Source organism: Chrysemys picta, chromosome 3, assembly GCF_011386835.1.
Source record: "Chrysemys picta bellii isolate R12L10 chromosome 3, ASM1138683v2, whole genome shotgun sequence".
Lineage (NCBI taxonomy): Eukaryota > Metazoa > Chordata > Testudines > Emydidae > Chrysemys > Chrysemys picta.
The window spans coordinates 178,816,897-178,828,254 of record NC_088793.1 but is presented as its reverse complement, the minus strand read 5'-3'; the positions used below and the strand labels follow the sequence as shown (position 1 = coordinate 178,828,254).

Below are 11,358 nucleotides of genomic sequence, written 5' to 3'. Positions count from 1 at the left end.
AATTTTAGTATTTTAACACATATCAAATTTTCTCTTTTGAAATGAAAAGAGAAAATTAAAAGCACCATGCGTACTAGTGGAGAACCAGAATCTATACACTCATCCTCCATTTTATCAGCTATTCCAACTATTTTAAAAATAAAATACTTAATGTATATATGATATGGATTCTCTCTCGTTCACACACACACACACAGTCAGCAAAATGCCCTCAGGAAAAAACGGTATTTAGTAAGTGATTAAGAAAATTATAGGTTTCAGAGTAGCAGCCGTGTTAGTCTGTATCCGCAAAAAGAACAGGAGTACTTGTGGCACCTTAGAGACTAACAAATTTATTAGAGCATAAGCTTTCGTGGACTACAGCCCACTTCTTCGGATGTCCACGAAAGCTTATGCTCTAATAAATTTGTTAGTCTCTAAGGTGCCACAAGTACTCCTGTTCTTTTTAAGAAAATTATATATTTTTCTGAGATAATTGCTAGAAAACCCACATAAAATATGCATCTATGTGTTATTTTTTAATAATGGAACCGCTACTTCCTTTAAGGTATAGCAGTGTAGGCTCTGGGCATGGTATTGGGAATGCACAGCCCTCAGCTAAATGAAGGAGATGCACAGAGCTTTGTAAGATCAGTTCCCAACTGAGTGATTTGCAATTGGGTCTGGGTTTTGAATTACATAGCATTTGATAGTGATTCTTTGGTCATTTTATTTTCAGGTTATTAATATGAATCTCTTGTTCTCTTACCATAAACATTTTCTATGATTCCAGTTATTTCATTATTTTTCAATCCCTTTCTGAACTGTAATCTGGTGCCCAACCTTAATATACACCAGCTCTGAGGGCAACAAACAGATTTCCAAAAAAAACCATATGGCCACGAGAAAATACTATTTCCTTTTGATCATGAACAGTCATCTGCAACTCTCCCTTGTGGAATGGAACTGGCACAGTAACTTGTTTTCAAACAGAATTAATGGAGAATCAAAGCCAAAAAGAGTGTTCAGGAAGACAAGACAGCCCAATCAGCTCATCATCACATGAACTGTGTGACAGACTTGAAATGTGACTCCAAAAATCATCAAAATAATTGTTTCATTTGCCTGCAGTTTCTGCCAAGGAATGAAATGTTGCTACTGGAAAATATCTTCCGTTGCTTAGCATCTGGGTGCTTGGATTTGCATCCAAATACAGGAAAGAAAAGCAGGATGAGAGTACTGGTATTTGAATGGAGTTCATAAATACATCAAAGAGTGTTTCTGGAAAAATATAAACAAGGTTAATATGGACAAGAATTATAATATATGAAAAATTTAAATTATTTCCCTTTGGATGAGCTTAGTTCCCTAGCATCAGAACCACTAGCACATTCCTCATCCAGACAGCAGTGTTGAATTCTAGGTTACCTAGATGCAAACTGCTTGGAGAACATGTATCATTGATATTTCAGTTTCTTAAGACATGAATCCAGTATTTTCCCTTAATAGCAAACCTGGCAGTTCCAGGAGAAATTCTTTGCTCTTTTGTGATCATACTAGGCCATCTATCCCCAGGAGGGAAGTCCTCTTAAAAAGTGATGGCAGAACAGTGTCACCAGGAAGAGACAAGACATTACCAAGTTGTTTTCAATGTGATGTCAGGAGTTACTTGAGGTTAAGTTGAAGACAAGAATGGTGAAATAAAATATTTGTTTAAAATTGGGCTGCAGGAGAACCTCAGGGTTACGAACACCAGAGTTACAAACTAAGCAGTCAACCACACACCTCATTTGGAACCGGAAGTACACAATCAGGAAGCAGCAGAGACTAAAAAAATGCATGGTACAGTACTGTGTTAAATATAAACTATTTTTAAAAAGGGGAAAGCAGCATTTTTCTTCTGCATAGTAAAGTTTAAAAGCTGTATTAAGTCAATGTTCAGTCATAAACTTTTGAAAGAACAATCATAATGTTTTGTTCAGAATTATGAATATTTCAGTTATGAACAACCTTTATTCCTGCGGTGTTCGTAACTTTGAGGCTCTATTGTATATGCATTATTTTGTAAAATATTCTTTTAATTAGAAAGGAAGGGTATCTTGTGATTAAGGCACTGGGGACTGAGACTCAGGACTTCTGGACTCAATTCCCAGCTCAGCTGCAGAACTCTGTTGTGACACCTGGGCAAGTCATGTGATGTTTCTGGGCCTCAGATCCTCATCTTGAAAACATAATACCACCTTCTTCCCTCGTCTATTTTGTTTAAATCATAAACTCTTTTGGGCATAAGCTCTCTTAAAGGGTAAAAATACAGTGCTTACCACAATCGGCCCCAATCTTAGTTGGATACCACTGTAATACAAATAATAACCAGTTATTTTGCATTCAAAAAAGAATAAATACATGGCCAAGTTCTCTACTGGGGTATGTCCATTGAAATTAATTGAAGTTATGTCAACAGAGAATTTGGCCCAGTCTTTCCATATATAGAACTATTTTTCTGTATGTATTATGACATCATACATTCACTTATTAATTCCTTCCAGTCAACATTTTATATACACATGCATATATATATATGGCTCCTTATATTCCTCAAAGTGTGTTTCTCAAACCAAACTCTTATGCTCATGGCTGTGCTATAACACAGCCTGAATAAGTGATACAAAGAGTTCTTATTTCCCCACAAAAAAGTCCTTTATAACCTGAAGCCTTAAATGTAACTTCTCATAATTTGAGTTGAATATGTTATTTTCTAATTAAAGACAACCCATGTCCACATTGGTGAGACCTATTCACTCCTAAAGGATGAAATATCTCAGCATGGGCCTACATATCACTTAAGTCTTTCTTAAGCCCTTATGAGAAATTAAGCAGGACTTAATTGATTTGATGCCTGGGACTTGAGGTGGCCTTCTATACAGGGGTAGATTTCATCTCTCACCTTTGTCACCTTTGTCCAGCTTGTCCTCATCCATCCCTCCACAAATACAAGTCGATGCAACCCCATTCTATTTTGTTGTGAGCACATTCTTTCCATTTCTGGCCAAAGAGTTTTGTCATGGGATCAGCCCAGCACGTTTACAATCTGCCCAACAGTCGCTTGTGGTCTCTGGGGATACAGGTTGTCCACCTATTGTCTTGCCTGCGAACTACATGACCCACCCATCTTCACTTCGCGTTGTACATTGCCTTCATTACATCAGTCACCTCTGTATGCCATAGAATCATAGAATATTAGGGTTGGAACAGACTTCAGGAGGTCATCTAGTCCAATCCTCTGCTCAAAGCAGGACCAACACCAACTAAATCATCCCAGCCAGGGCTTTGTCAAGTCAGGCCTTAAAAACCTCTAAGGATCTGATCTTCTGATCTCCTAATTAGGTATATGATCATGAAGCAATATCTTACACATTCGCCTTTCCATTGCTTTCTGAGTAACAGCGCATTTTTCTTCCTCCACTTTTGTCATTGACCAGCTTTCTGCTCTGTATATCATTACAGGCAGAACAGTTCTTTCCTTTTCTACATGGGCAGTTCATCATTCATTAGAGAGACCTTTATTTTGTTGAAACTTGCCTACTTCGCCTTTCGCCTCCTACTGCATTCCCCTTCAAATGAGTTGTCTCTGCTCAGCTGCTGGCCCAGGTAAATATATTTGTCGATCTCCTCAATTTCTTTCCCATTTACAGCGATGATTCCTTCTGCAGAATGCTCATTCCGCATCCACTTCATCTTCAACACGTCAAGTATCAGAGGGGTAGCCGTGTTAGTCTGAATCTGTAAAAAGCAACAGAGGGTCCTGTGGCACCTTTAAGACTAACAGAAGTATTGGGAGCATACGCTTTCGTGGGTAAGAACCTCACTTGCATCTGAAGAAGTGAGGTTCTTACCCACGAAAGCTTATGCTCCCAATACTTCTGTTAGTCTTAAAGGTGCCACAGGACCCTCTGTTGCTATCTTCAACATGTTTACTTCCAACCTGATATCATACAAAAGTGTTTGCAGTTGCTGCAATTTGATCTGTTGTGTCCTTTGCCAGTATTATGCAGTCATCAGCAAAGAGAAGATGTGTTAACTGTTCTCCATCAATTCTGATTCCTTCTTCCCAGTTCAATTTCTTGAACAGGGACTCCAATAATGCTGCAAACAGCTTCAATGAGATTGTGTCACCTTCCCTGACTCCTCTGCATATAGTAATAATGCAGGGGACATTGAATAATGTTATCTCTGTTGAGCAATTGTGGTTAATTTCTTCCAACAGGTCTATGTACTTCGGGTCGATTCCAATTTCATTGAGCACGTTGAGTACAGCATTAATCTCTACCGAGTCTAATGCCTTTTTATAGTCAACAAATGCAATACACAATGGTACTTCATACTCCTTTCATTTTTCGATGAGCTGCCAAACTGAGTGGATTTAATCAATTGTCAAATTCCCTAAGCGGAAACCAGCTTCTTCTCTGCTTTCATGCATTTCAATATCCTTCTTAATCCGATTGAGTATGAAGTCTTTATACACTTGTGAGAGGAGTGTGATCGGACAGTAGTTGTTCAGTTCTTCTGGATTGCCTTTCTTCATTAATAATATTGTTTTCAATTTCTTCCATGCATCTGGAACACACTTCCTATTGATGTAGATGGTGAACCCTTGTGCCAATGCTTTGAAGAAAGTATCTTCCCCTTATTCATAGATTCATAGATTCTAGGACTGGAAGGGACCTCGAGAGGTCATCGAGTCCAGTCCCCTGCCCGCATGGCAGGACCAAATACTGTCTAGACCATCCCTGATAGACATTTATCTAACCTACTCTTAAATATCTCCAGAGATGGAGATTCCACAACCTCCCTAGGCAATTTATTCCAGTGTTTAACCACCCTGACAGTTAGGAACTTTTTCCTAATGTCCAACCTAGACCCCCCTTGCTGCAGTTTAAACCCATTGCTTCTGGTTCTATCCTTAGAGGCTAAGGTGAACAAGTTTTCTCCCTCCTCCTTATGACACCCTTTTAAATACCTGAAAACTGCTATCATGTCCCCTCTCAGTCTTCTCTTTTCCAAACTAAACAAACCCAATTCTTTCAGCCTTCCTTCATAGGTCATGTTCTCAAGACCTTTAATCATTCTTGTTGCTCTTCTCTGGACCCTCTCCAATTTCTCCACATCTTTTTTAAAATGCAGTGCCCAGAACTGGACACAATACTCCAGCTGAGGCCTAACCAGAGCAGAGTAGAGCGGAAGAATGACTTCTCGTGTCTTGCTCACAACACACCTCTTAATACATCCCAGAATCATGTTTGCTTTTTTTGCAACAGCATCACACTGTTGACTCATATTTAGCTTGTGGTCCACTATAACCCCTAGATCCCTTTCTGCTGTACTCCTTCCTAGACAGTCTCTTCCCATTCTGTATGTGTGAAACTGATTTTTCCTTCCTAGGTGGAGCACTTTGCATTTGTCTTTGTTAAACTTCATCCTGTTTACCTCAGCCCATTTCTCCAATTTGTCCAGATCATTTTGAATTATGACCCTGTCCTCCAAAGCAGTTGCAATCCCTCCCAGTTTGGTATCATCCGCAAACTTAATAAGCGTACTTTCTATGCCAATATCTAAGTCGTTGATGAAGATATTGAACAGAGCCGGTCCCAAAACAGACCCCTGCAGTACCCCTTCTTTGAGATATTCCTGCCAAACATCGTCCACTCCGGGACACTTCCATCTCTTTATGTTACGAACTGCATATACAATTTTTTCCCACATAACTTCGGGAACTTCTTCTGTAACCTGCTGCCTTGATGGTGTACGTTGGACATTCACATGTGAGGAGTAGAAATCATTGTAGAATTTTGTAAATATTTCATTCATCTTGTTCCTTTCTGATGTTGTTTCACCATTTTCATCTTTCAATGCTGCCGGGATAATCTGTTTCAGCCTAACATCTCTTCCTACATTCTTCAGACTCTCGTTCTTTTCGGCTACCTCTCTCAATTTCTTCTTTCCATAGTCTTTGTAGTCTTCTTTGATCTTCACACAAATTTCTTTGCACAGTGTTCTGTATTCTTCACCCATTTTTCCTTCTAACTTCATGTGCACCCTCCTCACCATCAGATTCACAGTTTCCTTGCTGATCCTCTGATTGTACCCCAGCATTTTCAGTGCCTTTGCCTTCTTAGCTGCTGAGATTATCTGCAAGATAAACTCTTTGTAGTCCTCACTGATGTCCTTATTGACATTATACTCGAGGTCCATTTCACTCACTTCCTTTGCAAATGCTTCTTCATTGAAGTACTATTTTTGCTTTGGTTTCTGGCTTCTCTTAACTCGGTCTTCATAAACATTGTCAACGCATAGTTTTGAGTACCACATATGATGGTCTGAGCCTGTCAAAATGATTCGTTCTCCTATTGTCACTACATCATTGAAGATTCTTCTGGTATCCATCATTACATAATCAATCTGATTCAATGTGACTCCATCCAGGCTTTTCCATTGCCAACGCTGTTCTTTTTGAAATATTGTGTTCATTACATGGAGATGATTTGCCTCTGCAAATTCCTAGGAATACTTGCTCTCCGCTTTTCCATTGTGCAATGAGGGCTTTTGTACTTCTTGTTTTTCATATCCTGATGATGTCAGCTTTTATTGATTTTGTGATTTCAATGTAAGTATCGATATACGGATCTGATGATAGTGTTCTTGTGTTGTGACTTGCAACAAATAGTTGGACTATTCTTTTAGCCATTTTCTGTTTTTCGTCCTGTGCTACCCCAGGTTGTGAGCATTGGTCAGGCCAACGCATGAGTCTGTGCTCAGTTTTCCGGTTTATTCTGTTTTGTTTGGCAGGAGAATTTTACAGCAGTACATTTGGGGTGCCAGCCCTTTCCCCCTGTAGCTATGGACCCCCTCCACTTTGGCTGGGTTGCCCTAGAGTGATAGCGATATGGTCAGACTACCTACTACCCTGAACGCTAGCTCGACACCTTCTCAGCTTGGTAAAACCTGCCAAAGCATACACTCCACCGTACTTCACTGTCGAACTCCATTCAACCCCACACCAACGCTGAGAAAGGGAGGTAGGATTCTGTGGGAGATTTCATCTCTGGAACATCTAAACCAGAAAATGAACATTTTTAAATTTTAGATTATAGAAGCACCAACTTAGCATGGAACCACATCCGGACATGGGTCTATTTACCTGCTGTGACCACCATAGCATCTTTCTGGTCCAGGTTTCTAAGAATGATGTTGTCATTTCACAAAAAGAAGAACCTAAGGTGCCACAAGTACTCCTGTTCTTCTTTTTGCGGATACAGACTAACACGGCTGCTACTCTGAAACCTGTCATTATGCAAGGCACTGCATTTAGCCATATGGAATGGAAATCCATCAACCTCATGAAAATCTAAGGTGCCACAAGTACTCCTGTTCTTCTTTTTGCGGATACAGACTAACACAGCTGCTACTCTGAAAGTTGTCATTTCAGAATCACTGATAAGGTGCTGCAGGACTACACAGACAATTCCCAGGAGAATAGCAGGCATTCTTGGGAGCCATCCACAGTGCAGCATAAGGCCAGCAAGAAGATTGTGAGAGTCCTTTTGTTATTGAGTTTGAGCTAGTTGCAGTTTAAGTGTCTGTAGTATTTGTAAAATTCCCAGAGTTTGTGTCATGTTCTAGCTGCTATGAAGTCTCAGCTCTGAAATGGGACATGAAGATGTAGACTTTGGGCCATCTTCCAAATGGAATTACCATGCACTGGAGACATATCACTTGGCTTTCCAAGAGAGTGAGAGTTGAGTAATTCCTACTTTGTGTTGATATATCATCTGGCTTTGTCCCCATTCAACACAAAATAATATTAAGGTTGATTATTTGCCAATGAAATTAGAACAAATAGCTAACATTAAAATTATTTTCTTTTTAAATGTTGAAAGTGTTTCAGTCATATTACATTGTTTGCTTTTTGGTTACTTGTGGGTAGGCATCATCAAATCTTGTCAGATCAGATTAGACAGCATATAACGTGACATGACAGAACAGTGTGACCCAGCATAACATGACAGCACCACAAAATTCTTTATAATGCATTTTTAGCATTCTGTGGTAGCATAATTTGATGATTGGTTGGTTTGTTTATTTTAACACAATAGCCCTGCCTTTCTCATCCTATTGCCATATGGTAAGATTAAACAGTCATTCTGAAAAAAGTGTGTTGAAGAAAAATATTGCACATGCATTTAAGATTTCAAAACCTCTGTATTTTAAAAGCTTAAAGTAACACCAGGCCAAATACTCTTTCTATTAATCTAAAACTTTTTCTGTTGAATTATAAGTGACTATATATAAACCAAAAATACCACAAGTATTGAACGATGCATTGAACTTGATAAGGTTTTGACTGAATACAGCTGCACTGCTGTTCTCTTTCATATACTGCTGTTCTCTTTCATATACTGCAATTGGAGTAAAACACAAATATTACCCCTGAAGGACATTCACTCTCCATTTTAAAAATGAGCTTTTCAAAACAGTATTGTATTTGAACAATCCACTGCAGAGCTACCAAGTTAAAGAAATGTGGATTTGTACACCTATATGTCAGACCAGTAGAATAAGGGGGAAAGCACTCAAAGTTAGTAGACTCAGAGGTGATATTGAGCTACACAGACAATATTTAATTGCACAGTTGACAATAAGCACATTGCCATGGAGCAGAGAGATGCTGCATGCATACTCCAGTATTAGGAGTACTTCTGAACAGGGAGAAATCAGCCTACTTATGGTTACTGAAAGAATATCTGTACTGCAAATTATTCACCAGCGATTAGAGTCAGACCACAACTCTAACTGGTGAACTGATTGAGAACATAAGAGAGGAAAGGAGATAATATTTTCCCCAGAAAGTATCCTCCTAGAAAAGTGTATCTTGCTTCTACCACCTTCCCCTCTTCTGGTCTCCACCTACAGGAACCAAGGCAGAAATCCTGATCCTGTTAAGCCAATGGGAGTTTTGCCATTAACTTCAGTAGGGCCAATATTTAACTCCAAGTGATTAACATGAAATTTTATGAGCATTGATTGGTATGTTCACATTAACAACAAGCACCATGTGATTTTTCTGTACCAATAGCAATTAGTGCTATGTTACTTGTATCTTTCTTATAGCGTATAGCTAGACAATTATTGATACTATTGAAATCACAAAACTATGTTAAGCAGAACATTAAAGTTGCAAAGTCAAGCATTTGAGTGGAAATGCCTGAATTAAAATTGCCACGGGGGGAGAGCTTCCAAAGGTACATCCAAATCCCATGAAAGTGTATGTGGGCAATAGGTAACCCCCCATCTGAGTGGCTAGGGCATTCTCCTGGGATGTGAGAGACCCAGATTCAAATCTTCACCCCAAAGAAAGAACTAGCACCCAGGTCTCTCACATTCCCAGAAAGCAGCCCTAAGCACAAGGCTATTGGTTATTCTAGGATCACCAGAGCTAAAAACTCCCTTTAGAGAAGGTGTATCATTATAAGTTCAGTGACGTCCTTCATCCTTCACCTGTGCCAGTCTGGCTGGCTCTCCACTGAGTCAGTAAGAAAGCTTCAAAGCAGTTGATTTTCTAGATTTTCTCAGGTGTTTGCAGAGCAGCTGTTATCAAGTCCTTGTTTCTCCCTCCCCACTTTTCTTATGTACGGGAGGGACATGACCTTGGGTCCACTGACTTTTTCAGAACTATTAGTGAAACTGGAACATCCATTGTTCACCCAATTCTATTTATCACTTCAGATGGGTGCTTAGCACTGAGAAGAACAGGGCCCAATGTGATGAGCAAACTGTTCTCATTGTATCTGATACAATCTGCACTAATGCTTCCATTTTACCAAATGCAAAGTAGAGTGATGGGCCACAGAAAAGAGTTACAGGCCTTTCTGGCCTGGCTCCTGGGGACACTAATTGATTCAAAGGACGTGTTTCAAAATGTTTCTTTATTGCACCCTCTCAATCGCCTATGTTGAAGCTGTTCCACTTTCTATAAAATACATGAATAGTTATTGGCCAGAGATAGAATGACTCCATAGCACAGTGGTTGGGGCACTCACCTGAAAGGAGGGTGACCCAAAGTCATGTCCCTCCTCAGGCACAGAGAGCTTTTTAACCAAGGGTTCCCAATATACCAGGTGAGAACTCTAACCACTGGCTAAAGGTTACAAAGGAGGCTCCTCCTCCTCCAGCCATTTTATGACCTCATTGGTCACTGTAAGGTTGCTTCTTGGCTCCATGGTCTTTGATCTACACTTTGTCAAATATTATATCACACTAATAATACTATTACAAGTTTAATTAGTATTTAGAAACTCGACAGGGAACAAAACCAGGGAAAGCCCTTTGAGAAGTACACTGATTTTCCAGTCATTTGCCAAATTTACTGAGAAGAGATGCAGACAAACTGGAACATAGAATATTTTATTATAGACGTTTTAGCTGCTAATTAATAGTGAGAATAATATCTAATCCTCTAGATTTACCCAATTACATTATCCTATTACTCTATATTAAAAGAACAAACAACTGGCTCTTTCCACTCTCATTTGTGCTATTCACTTTTTTTTTTTTTTTTTTTTGAATGCCAACCTTACTCATGTGGAGTACTTTTACTCATGCTAGCAGCACTTCAAGGGCTGCAGAATCTGGCTCTAAATTACATTTAACACTTGTTCCATTATCCCATTTCAAAACAATCTCACCAAGGATTTTGTTCATTAGTTAATGACCGGCGTAGCCCATTTCAAGTCAAAGAGTTGTGTAATCTCTCCTTTTACCAGGTCAATGCCTATGTGAAATGGGAATCACTTGTATTGTACCCTCTATTGGTGCAGGACTTAAAACTCAATTCAGATTACCTTGAAGCCGGGGCAGAGGAGACACACAATGAATATATACACAAGGCCATTTGCTTTCAAGATCAGAGTCACTATTCAGCCATTGAACTTGTTATTGTTAACAATGTGGTTGGGTGGAAGGGTACAAAGTTATCAGATTTTATATCAAATCTTTGTATTTGTAAGGTGAAAATATTGTCTGCAATGCCTACAATATGATCCTCCATGACACACAAGCTCAAAGGAATGAAGTACATAAAGAGTCGAATTCTGATCTCACACTGATGGATTGAAGTGTATGGAATTACAATTACTTGTGATTTTCAGCAGTTTAAGTGACTTTACTGGGAAATAAGTTCGTTAATCTTTGTTTTACACTCCATTATTAACAGTTATTGCAAACTAAGTTTAGAAGGAATTTCAAAGAAGCTTCCTATACTTATTTTTAACTGAGTCCACTTCCTTACTCAGATGTCTTACTCCAATTAAAACCAGACATTAACAA

At 39.1% G+C, this 11,358-nt stretch overlaps 1 pseudogene; it reads right to left on the bottom strand.

Moving 5' to 3' along the window:
• Nucleotides 1-3,558: 3,558 nt before the first annotated feature.
• LOC103307543 (uncharacterized) lies at nt 3,559-6,228 on the bottom strand (annotated as a pseudogene).
• Nucleotides 6,229-11,358: the final 5,130 nt, after the last annotated feature.